This window comes from Phaenicophaeus curvirostris, chromosome 9 (assembly GCF_032191515.1).
Source record: "Phaenicophaeus curvirostris isolate KB17595 chromosome 9, BPBGC_Pcur_1.0, whole genome shotgun sequence".
Classification (NCBI taxonomy): Eukaryota; Metazoa; Chordata; class Aves; order Cuculiformes; family Cuculidae; genus Phaenicophaeus; species Phaenicophaeus curvirostris.
Window position 1 is genome coordinate 29,663,944 of NC_091400.1, and position 12,092 is coordinate 29,676,035.

The 12,092-nt window shown below is 39.5% G+C and overlaps 1 protein-coding gene across 4 annotated transcripts in view; it reads left to right on the plus strand.

Moving 5' to 3' along the window:
- Positions 1-12,092, plus strand: part of PTPRE (protein tyrosine phosphatase receptor type E) — a 107,382-nt gene that overhangs the window by 26,698 nt on the left and 68,592 nt on the right. The window contains exon 1 of one of the 4 annotated variants that reach the window (XM_069864395.1): positions 4,331-4,392. The exons of the other annotated variants lie outside the window; for them this stretch is intronic. The gene's annotated coding sequence lies outside the window, so the exon portion shown is untranslated. Of the gene's footprint in view, positions 1-4,330; positions 4,393-12,092 lie in introns of those variants that run through there. 4 annotated transcript variants of the gene reach the window in all.

Genomic DNA, 12,092 nt, shown 5'->3' on the forward strand with positions numbered 1-12,092 from the left:
ATATATAATATATATATATACACATACACACACACGTGAATCAATTTTACTCTGTTATGAATTTTCAGAGTTAAAATAAGTTTTAGTCAAGTTGGTACAGTTGTGTATTACTATAAATCTACTTTTGTAATTTTTAGTGTCGCTAATTAGAAGTCAGAGTGGTGAAAGTTGTGGATCTTTAATTATTTTCTTCAGATCTTTTTGCTGAAGCAGAGAAGGGATCCCCTCCGCAAAATAGAAGGAGGAACCTCTGCAGACATCAAGTATCAACAGAAAATGGGTTTAGATTTAGATATTCATGAAAGTAAAAGGTTGGGAAACTTCACAGAAAGGTATGCAGCTAAGTTTTGGATTATGTTCTGCTGGGAGAATGATGGTTTAGAAAGGCTGATGAGGCATAAACCTCTAGAAGAGCATCTGTGGCCTCTTTTGGGCAATATTTAGAAAAATGCTTCCTTATCAGTGCTGGGAGGTGGAGGGACAGAGTGAGCTACAGTCGTGGCTCTCGGCATTGCAACTGACCCCTGTGGGTACAGTATGTGGTTTAAATGAACACGGGAACCTCTGCGCTGTTCTCGTAAATCACTCTCTAGTCTAGATAGCACGTGACAACGGCCCCGCCTGGGGATCATCTTGCTTTCACCACTGCTTCCACAGGTTGTTTTGCAGATTGTTTGAGTTTCTGGCAGCACCATAAGCCCCTGGGTGCAATGCCTTGATCGTCAGGGATGGGTGGAAAGCCAAGGGCCATTCAGGGCCAGCAAGATCTTCTCAAGATTTTTATATGTGCTGAGTTTAGAGACAACCAGTTATTGGTATAGTCAGCATTTTGCCCTATTTTATCAATCTGCCTTGGTCATGATTGAGTGGTGTGATATCTTTCCCTGAAGTCTTATCAGGAGTTGTTAACTTTGACCAAACTGAATAACCTCAAACCTGCAGATTTTTGTCACCTCCCCGTTTATCATTTTCCAGACCCCTAATGAATAGCATTTCTTTATGTTGTCCAAGCACCAGTGGTGAAACACTGTTGTGAAAACCAGCAAGTAGTTAGAGCAGAAAGAGTGAAGGGCAGAAAAAATTGTTAACCTGCTAGCAGGTCACCACCTGTGTCCTGTGGTTAAAATACAATGACGACAAGAACTTCAGTTTTATATTTTACAAAAATAATCTTTTGGGGGTATCCTCCATCATGTGCTATTCTTTGCAGTTACTGTTTGTGAATTAAGGAGAGATAAAAACCCAGTGTCTTGCCGTTCCACTTAACTTCACATTTTTTGTCATTTCTTGTGAAGCAAGAATTTTGATTTTTATTGAAGAATCGAGATGTACGTTGTTTAGAAAATACTCCCTGCTAGTTCAGTTTTCACTAGCTCAATGGGATTTTAAAGAAGGATTTGCCTTGTCTCTGTAACACATCTTGGAAAGTCATTCAGTGAGCAAATTGCCAGATAATTGCATTGGTAGTAATTGCATCTTAAATTGATCTGCTGTTGAGAAAAATGCTGAAAATGAACTGTTCTTAATCATGATATCAAAATATTGGTTCTGTTCTATTAATTAGCATGTTGTGAAATGGGAATTTTTTTTTTTTAAGGAAGCAACTTATGCTGATCTGTCTTTTTTTCTTTTTAGTTTTAGTTAATGCCTGTAGTTTGTTCCTTAAAAGCATCAAACTCTGTGCCTCCATCTGTACTTGTGCGAGAGGGAAAACAAAGTGTCTAGAAAACACTAAAGATATTTTTTCCATAAAGAAATTTTGAGGTACATCTCAGGATTTTATGTAGCTTCACCAAAAGATTTCTCTCTTTTCTTCACCCCTGCTGTTTTCCAACGTGCTTTGCTTTTGAACTGGTTCTTAGCAGCAAAACATCTGCATCAGTCTGTGAATGTCTTCATTTTCTTTCTTTGACCTGGGCAGGGGAGATGCTGACAGAGCAGCTAGAAGTTGCCAGGAGGCAAGGAGTTTGGCTGTTTCCATGAAGCTTTAAAGCTTTCTTTGCAGTTTTGGTGATGGCCAGGAAGCTTCTGTTTAGGTATGGGTGGGTTCATTTCATAGGATATTTATGTCTTAATTTGCTCCTGTCCCACAAATATTGTTTCCTTTTGATCTACTTGACCTGTGGACAGAAGGTGTCTTGGAACCAAGTTTGGTTTGTATGTTGTTGGGTTTAGTTATTGTTTTCAATTGGATTTTGAAAGGGCAGAATTAACTTAGTATTGACTTAAGCTGAGTTAACATCAATGTTGTTGATAATTAAACTTGGCTCTCTCCTCTCCAGCAATCTTTTTTATTCATTTTTTCCCCCTAATAAGTTTATGTACCTTAGTTCTATGATATGGCCAAAAACCTAAAACAGTGGAATAGATGTCAAATCAGTTGGAGCTTGGCAATAAATTACAGTCCCATTCTTTTCTTATTTATCAGCAACACAGCTCTGGTTCTTTGGTAGCCTTTAGGAAAGATATGTGGTACACTTGAGTATGAAGGGAGAAGAACTGGGAATATGATTTCTTTGGGGAACTGCTCTGGTGCTACTTCTGATAAGCCTAAGATAAGTTTTATGAGACAGGTAACTTGCACTAAATTGCACATTAATGACTTAAGATGGAAAAGCAGATTATAAGCACAAAATATGCGTGCCACGGGGCAGGCTTTTGTGATGTGGTGGAAAAGGAAGGGATGTGTTTCAGGCACAGACTGCAGAGCTGCTGGTAAATGCAGCCTGGTTCCATTTGCTCTATATGGAATGTATATATACTAATTCTATATATAATAATTTTTTTTTGTTTAGTTTTTTTTTTTTTTGCTATTGAAAAGTATGTGAGATGGGGAGAAGACCTCAGCACCCTGGCACTGCCTCCTGTGGTTGATGTCCCTGGGATAATCCTCACTGTTGCAGGAGCATGAAGTTCTGCCAGGCGTGCTGCACTTGGAGCTAAACGAGCAAATTACCCTCGTTTTCTTTTCTTGATGGAATGAGTTTGTCTTGAATCTGGCAAAATCAGAGTTACTCATTGTCAGGTTTCCAGCTGTCGGAAACATTCCTTGCCAGGAAATCAGTTTGGGTCTTCCATCTAATGAAGCCTCAAGTTCTTCAGGATTTTGAGACTTCATTAATGCAAGTTTATCTGTCTGCTACATTCCTCAGTTTTCCAAAACTGGCAATTGCTAATCATGCCTAAAGAGAACGGCCTTGTTAGTGCTGTTAGGTGAAACGCACAGTCCCATAAAGCACATGAGTGAACTCTTAACTCTCGTCTTCCCACCAACTCCCTCAAAGTGAGTGTGAGTATGTTCATGTGGCATCCCAGAAAGTGATTTCCTTGCTTTTGCACATCTAGTAGGCTTTAAACTAACTATGCTGTCTCACCAAGTGGGACTCTTGGTTCTTTCAAATGCCTGTAAAAGGCAGTCCTCCTGAGCCTGCTGGACTCTGAATTTTAGAATATGTCTAAAATTACCCTGACTTGGAGATAAAACCTGATTAACTTTTTTTCCAAAGGCATCTGCTATCTCAGTCTTGTGCATCTTTTTCAAACAAGAAATTTCTCTTCTATTCTTCTCATGGGATGTTTATCTGCACGTATGAAAAAATAATGTAGGTGGAAGAATCACCTCAAATATAAAGGATTTTGAATTTAATCCCATGCAAAGAGATTGCAGGAACCTACTTTGAGGGGCAGAGAGCTAAGGCACCTGAGCAATGTGAGCAGTGCAGTAACGCCAGCAGTTAATTAAGTTTAAAGAAGTTGAGCCTCAGTTTCTCAAGCTGTTTTTTCCCACGGCCAGGGGAGGCAGCTGGCATGGGAGTTTGCTGACAGTGCACTTGCAGGCAAGAGGGAAAATTGCAGAAAAAAAAAATTTCCTGTAATTTCCCCTTCCCCTCTCCCCCAGTATTTGTAAATAGGAAGTGATGAGGCTGAGTACTGCATGTTGAATATTTTTTTCATCTGTACCACAAGTAGATATTCTTCCTGGGATAGAAATACATAACCATGTTCTCAGTGGCTGCTCTGTTGCAATGGACACTTCACTTTGTCATGGCTTCAACCAGTCATTGATCAGCCAGAATGTTTCCTTTTCCAGTCACAGGAGGAAAATCTTAATGTTATTACATAGCCAGAACCTCTCAGGTTTTTCTATTGAATCCGTGCGATGAACACTTACCACGTGCTAAAGCCACAAGCAAAATATTCAACAGAGTTTCCATCAGCAGAGTGGGACTGTGCCAGCACACTGAATTATCCTATAAAAAAGCTCACACTTTTTTGGCTGATATAGTCTCAAAGACGAGTTTGACAGAGAGCAGTGTTCAGCTGATCTGAAAAAAAATGGATCCCGTGGGGCAGTGGCGTTTGTTTTTGGGCTCTGCATCAGGTGGAAAGCAGGTAAATAAAGGAAAATTAAAATCATCAGTTTGTGTAATGCACTTGAATGAAGTGTATTTCTAGATCTATGTTGTCTTTGGGACCAACAAGGAAAAACAGAGGAGATGTTGTGTGCCTCCCTGTTTGCCATGCAGGGGTAAATCTGCAAGGCTGGGAGTGTGGGGAGGCAGCGAGGGACTGGCAGGGACATGAGGATGGACTGCGGCAGTGGAAGAATCACCTCAAATATAAAGGTCTTGCTGAAATATAACTTAAGTAGGGTATCTAGGTTAAAAAACTGAAAATTAATCAAAATTTCTTCTAGCAGGCTGTCTATTGATCGACCTGAAATAATCTCTCCAGGAATATTAAAAAAACATTAAAAGTGAGTGGGAGGAATATGGAACAGCAAAGGATGAATTACTTGGCTGAAAAGAGTTGGAAATATAATTTTGGGGCTCTCCTCCCTTAATCTCTTGGGCCTATGTTTTTTCACACTAAAATATACATGTATGTGACGACTCTTTATGAAGCTGGTACTATGATTTGGGCTTAAAAGTACAAGTGTGTATTTGTACTTGGAGTGATTGTGGTCCAGAATGCATATGGGGTGGGGATTGAGATAATATACCCTGGACCAGGAAATGTAGAAAACTAGGAAAGTGGTCTTAAATGTTTGTTCACTGCTTTGAAAGATTCCTTGGCTTAGAGAAGTTCATTTGTTACAATGTGGTAAACGATTACTCAAAATATAAATGAAAATGCAAAACAAACAAACAAACAGAAGAAGTAAAACTATTAGTACCTGTGCACTCATAAATTATGCTGCTTTCCTACAGGAGTTTTCGGTGATGCTATTTTAAACCTGTTTCATCAGAAAGGGTTATTAGAAGGAACTAAGGTTGACCGGTTTAGTTCCATATCCTCTGAAGCTGAAAGTGTCATTTAAGTAATTTTTAGGGTCTTTCTGTATCTGATAGAAACTAAAATTAAGTGTTTATGTTTCTGTAGCCTAAGGGAATCTGAGCTCATCTGAAAGTTTTATAATTCTCTTATTAAAAAGTTACTGTTTAATTAGCAGTATCACACTCAGAGTGTATTTTTACAGAAGAAGTAATGGGAATATACTATGATGCATAAAAATATGGCTCAATACTTATAAAATTGCACTTGTGGTGAAAACTTCAACTTCTTTTCCATATGAAAAGAAAATTTATCTTCTGAAATGAGCCTTGAGGTTTACAGTATCCATATGCAGTTGCTTAGTTGTTCTGTGGATAAGTGGAACTAGGAGGGGGTTGTATTTTGGAATAACAAATTATTGCTGTAATATTCCTTGGTAAAAGCTTGAGAGCTGCCGTGCAGCATCCAAGCGTCAAGATTGGATTAGCAAGCCCAGCATGTACGTATGCTGTGTCTGGGACCTTGGGACCCCTTAGTGTTCCCATAATTCCTTGGAGAGGGACAGAGCCTTTCCTGGGAACTTTATTGTGCCTTGGTTTATGCTCCTTCTCTGGTGTAAAACATGCTTTTCACCCGTCCTTACAATCTTCCCCCAGACACCCCTGCTTGTATCTTATCCTTAATGTGTAATGTGAAATAAGTGACCTAGATGTCGCCTAAGTGAATAATGGGACACGGAGGCTGTCTGAAGCGCAGAAGAGGAGGTGTTTGTGCATCCTTCATGTGAGTCTGGGCTACCAGCAGGTTTCCAGTAAGCAGAAACAGATGGCTAAGGCAGACGCAGAGCTCTTGCCAGCTTCCTATTTTCAGAGGCTGCCATAATAAACACTGGGGCAGAAAAAAAATGTCAGTTTTTATTAAAAAAAAAAAAAAATAAGAATCTGCCTGCTCACAAAACAACTGGTTTTACAGTGGGAGAAGCTTTCCTACCCTGTTATTTTGGTGAATGTTGCTGGTACCAGGTTGTAGGCTCTGCCCTTGCTGTTGTCTGCTGTTGTGTTCATGAAAATAAATTTTGCAGATTTTGAACTGAGTGTCCGGTACCAATAGTTTTTTAAGTTAACATACCTTTTCACTTCCAAAATAGAAATATCATTCTCTTTCATATTAGGTCCAGGATACAATCTCAGTCCAAAAAGCTATTCTGAGGGTCACAGCCCACATTTGACCAAGGTGTATTTTCCAGCAAATAATATTTTTGGATTAAATAACCCAGGATCTCTAAATATGGTGGGCAACTACACAGTTTTGTTACATGTTTCACGTTCCACAAAGAAGGAGGTTCCAGAATGGGACCCTGCTCTGTGTTTTAAACACATGGTGTCTTAGAGAAAGCTGTCAAGGGCTGGTAGGGGAACAGTCTCCCTTTTCTTCATCCGTGGCCTCAAAGAAAAACATTCCCTTATGCAAAAATCCAACTTGAAATGTAAAGAAGAGAAGCAAATGTTCTTATAAATCCTTGCAAAATTATGCTTTTGTCAACTATAATAAAATCTGCTGTAAATACTCTGAATGGCACTAAAAACTCGCTTGTGCTAAATATTTCTCAAGAGCATGCTCCTATATTATTGCTATTATTATTGTACTATTAATCGCATACAGTTTTTCTTCTGCTCCTTAGTAAATGCATTCATGAGTAGCAATTCTTTCAAATACCACGTTTGAAAAAGAATTTATACAAATTTGAATTCTAACTGGCATTGGATGTTCAGTGTTTTGCAAGGGATTTAAGATACATGTACATTTTATCAATAGTAATGCTGTCAGGAATTCCAGTGATGATTTTAAATCATAAAATAATAAAATATCTTTTTATTCTGCAGGATGTAAGACAGGAAATGCATGCTGTTGTTGACACCAGTTTTCATTGGAAAGCAAATATTCTTGAGGTCATTTATTTGTAGGCAGCATTAGTGATGACAACAACCTATAGGAAAATCAATACCTGGATTTTCCATCAGGCACTGCCTCTTGCCAGACTGCTACTCCTGAATGAAACTGCTTCAAATTAGCATATGTTTGTGCACTTCTTAATTAATGAGCAAAAGAAAAAGCACTTGTTTTTTAATAGTGGATGGAACAAATGGAAAATATAAGAGTGAGGGAGGTTCAAGGCTGATTTGTAGAGCATCAGCTTTTCATAGTCTACAGCCATGGGTATCCAGAAGGGTTTGCCTCCCTCACTGTCATCTTTGCTTGTTATTTGGACAAGAAGTCTCATTGTCTCTTGATTTATTTATCATCATATTTTCCAGTCTACCTTAGCAGTAGCCAGTTCCTCTTCCTTCAAGTGAGGCTGGCAACCTTACTTTATTACTTGAAATTTTCTGCTGATTAAATATCATGTTGCCATTTTTTGATTGAAGTCCAGCCCTTACCAGCATCTTCCTTGTCTCCTTCCCAAAAAAAACATCCCCCCAAAAAACTCGAACCCAAGTTCAGAAGGACTTACCAGGACTTTATTAATGAACGAGTAATGGCAAAATGCAGCTTTATACAGGCTGTAATTTCCCTCCCAGCTGGAGCTGAAAGTGGACTTTAAACCTCTGATGGAACATGGTGTTCGTACCTGTAAAGGTCCTAGAGGAGCCACCAGCCTTCCTGGTGGTTCCAGGGTTGCCCTGTTTCCTGTGCTGAACTTTCTTTGGTGGGTTTTCATGGTTTTGCTTAAATATACACAATTAGAGCTGTATCTCAGAAACCAACTGTCATCCATCTGCTCCTGTCCAGTGCAAGTTTTTTCTTCTCTTACTCTTGTTCGCGTATGTTTGCAGTATACTTTTCTTTTACCTGCTTCCTTCAAACGTATTTGAAACAAGTGAGGCAGTGTTTTACTGCACTAAGGGCCAAAAAAGGGACTATAGCAAAAGGAAGGAAGAACTCTCATTATTTGTGGCAAACATGCACTTTTTGAAGTTATTTGAGGTGTAAATGAACTTACATTGCACATAGAGGCATCAGTGAAACTGAATATGCTGTTTAGTAATTACAGTCAGGGCAAAGAACTCTCTGGGTCCAGACTACTTGAGATATACTTAGTTGTTCCTTTAGTCACCAGCTTCCACTTCTGCCTGTTCCAGGCACCGGTGGGAAAATACAGCAACTCTTTTCTCCAGAAGGATTACACTGTTCTGAGGATACATGATTTCTTTCACTTCTTTGTTGCATAAAGGGAAAATGCAGGGTTTTGAGCTCTCAGAATTATTCTGGTGAATAGTTATTTCCGCCACAAAACTGTAAAATTTCTTTCTCAAGGTAGCTTTTTGAGGATTACTAGGTAGGTGTTAAACAGGTTTGAGTCTGAGCTGAAATAACAAACCATTGCTCAGAGGAAGCAGCTCTGTCTGCTAATGGCTTCTCTTCTGTCTGAACTGCAACGCCTGGAGATATGCTTCCATCTTCTAGGAATCTGCTGGGTTCTGTATGCAATTGGGTTGCTTCTAGAAGTCCAAGTGATGATGGCAATTTCTAGTGAACGATGGAATTGCTTTAAAATTACTTTACTTTCACTTGGCTTAATGAGGCTGGGGGTTATATGCAAGAACTGCCTGGTTTGTGGATCTCTTTGTAGTTCTGCCTTTTTGTCTTAAATACACTAAATGAAGCAATTAGATTATGGGGGAAAAGTGTAGAGTGAAAATGAATATGAAAGTTTTGGAACTCCTCCTTAGCTTTAGCCTTTCTTGAAGGACATTCTGCTAATTCTGAAGGAGTCATGCCAACTGGAGGCAGGAATATGGTACTTTCCTGGAAATTGTGGTGTTGATGTGACTGTAGAGGGAGTTATCTAGAGGAAGAAGGAGGTTGCTGAGAGCATCTGCAGACATGAGGGAAAATTGGATCAACCTTTTTCCTGTTCCTTTTGTTGTTGGCTTAGGCTATATTCAACTGGATCATGTTAGTGGAGGTAAAGGCCATGGCAGTAGTGGTCTGAGTGAACTCTACTCATCAGAAGAGTTTGATTCAAAGAGCAGTTGTATGCCACAGCTCTTGGCACCTTAAATCTACACGTCAGTGCTAAGGTGGTAAAAAGGAAATTCAGTATGTTACAGGAGCTTGGATTCTGGTGGGGTCCAGGTATCAGGGCTAAATCTCTCCCTAGTTGGAGACCTAAATTGTACTGTGGCTTATACACAGTGCAAAGACCTTTATAATTTTAGAAGAACTTTGCTGGTTTTCTCCCTGTAAGATTTTTCAAAATAGTTTGAGGTTGCTGTACCAATTAATAAACCCATACTGACTAAATCAGGAATGAATAGGAGAAAACATCAGTCACAGCTAAACCTGTGCTGGAATGGAGTGAGGAAATGGCAGAAACAGAAACGCACTGTTTCTCATGTCAAGCTACAGCAATAATTGAATATAGTCAACTGCGGTCCAAGATGTAAAGCTATCTTCACAGCTGGCAGACAAAGCTGGGATGAAAAGGGGAATGGCATGCACAGAATAATGTACCAGGGGTGTTGAAATGGTATAAACCAGATCTGGAGGATGAAGAACCTTTCCATTTCATTTGCTTTTAGCCTACGGGGTCAAAAAAGATCTTGGTATCATAAATTGTGGGAAATCTACCTTTCAGGTGGTTATTCACAATTATAACCTTGTGCGGTGTTTGTCTCTTTCACAAAAGCAGCTCTAAAGTCCATGTGATGCTAATTGACATGGACACTTTCTATAACTCCATCTGTGCACAACTGAAATACAAAATAGAAAATATTACAGTTATTACAATATATCTGTTTGGGCTTCACTGCCTGAATTGGCAGTATTTGAACATATGTTTGCTGTCAGCTTGGCTTGCAGAGGAAGACCTTAATGTTTCAAACAAACCAACTCTGGGCTCTGTATGTTAAGGGGAGGTGTAGTAGCCCCAAGAGCCTTGTCTGTGGTTGGGTTCAGCAGTGGCATTCTTGTTTCAGTGCTAGGGACTTCTTTTCCTTTAGGTTCTTTAGTATCTTCCCAATAGCATTTATTATGCCATGTGATTTCCAGTATATTACGTTTTATTATTATTTACATTATATTATTATTTATATTACTGCTGTGTTACTGGGCTTGCTAGGCATGCTTTTACTCATCGTGCTAAGGCTCAGCAAGATGAGGGGTTCTATGCTGAAGCTCAGTCGGGCATCTGCGCATTGTGCTGACAGTGCTGGATGTGCAGAATAACCTAAATACATGGTTTTAGTCAGCTTCAACTGAATGAATTTGACCTCTTTTTTTTTTTTTAAATGTGAATAGAAAAGGGAAGGAAGCACCTTACTTCATTGATTTATATTTTCAATGTCTGTTAAGCCCCCCCATTTGTATTCGAAGGGCATTATGGCAGATTGGTACAAGCAACACGTTGCTGCAAGGAACTGCACATGCAAACCAGCTCATTAAGAATATATAAAACGGTTTAAAATCATTAGCTATTCTCCCAGTGACTCCACTGGTTTCAGATGACTTCTCAGTACTATGAAAGGAAGAGAACCAAAATGAAATACACAGCTTGTTGGGGGTTTTTTGCTTTGTGGGTTTTTTTTTGACTCGTAAATTCGTAAGTGTGTCTTGGCACACAATTATTTCAAGTTTGGCATCAGGAATTGTTGGAGAAGTTGGCACAACTCTGCCTTCTCTTAATTCAGTGAAATATTTTCTATTGAAAAAGCGTAACCCTAGGATAAAGTGCGAGTTGTCATTTTGGACTTTGTAATCTGAAAGCCAAATAATTTGTAGTGATAGGACTTGGAGCAATGGGTATAAACTGGAGAGGGGCAGATTTAGACTAAACATAAGGAACGATTTCTTCACAATGACAGTGGTGAGACACTGGAAAAGGTTAGCCAGGGAAGTTGTAGATGCCTCATCCTGGGAGATGTTCAAGGCCGGGTTGGATGGGGCCTTTGTCTACCTGAACTTATGAGTTGAAACCGGTTGTCCTACATGAGAACTCTTAGTAATAGTGTCCAAAGTCTTACCTTTTCTGAAAGGAGCAAATGCTTGCTTGGGGTATGCCAAAAGGAAGCCTGACTGGAAATTAATGTAATGTGAATAATGTGAATAAGTGTGTTTTCTTCTTTGATTCGGCACTAAATTTGCTGGAATAATGGAGAACGTTCTGAAATAAATATTTTAGTATGTCCAAGTTGTGGAGAACAACAGCAGCAATGCAGATCTTGTCTTGTCAGTGGGAAACTAGAGAATAAGAAAATATTAGGAAAATATTCTGACTTGGAGCCTACATGAAGCAACTGGAGAGAAATCTCCGGTGAACCCCTCCTGCAAGGGTAGAGGTTTGTGCTTGGCAGCATTTCCCCTGCTATTGGATGCGTTGGCTCCTGGTAGCATGTGTAACATCAGCTGGTTGTAGCTTTGTGGTCCTGTCCTGAATGCCCTGGCAGAAGACAGTGGTTTGCTTTTATATTGTGAGTGGATAGGACTTGGTGAGGGACTTGTACCCCGCCGACCTCTCCCCAATTTATACTATGACCAGGTGGGAAACTATGGAAATTCATAGCGGCTATACTGCAACATCACCATAGCAACCAGTGAAAATATAAGGGCCTCTTCTGGGAAGACAAGAGATTTCAAATTTTGTTGCAGCCAAGAATTATTATTAGTGTCTGATTGCAGTGCTAGCACATCCTTGTTTCAAAGTTTCTGATAAATAAAAGCAAATAGCAATGGCTATTTCTCTAATGCTCAGCTACTTGTAAGCCTGTACAGTTTGTTCAAGAGAAATAAATGGGATTAAGCAATAAAATAGAGAAGCA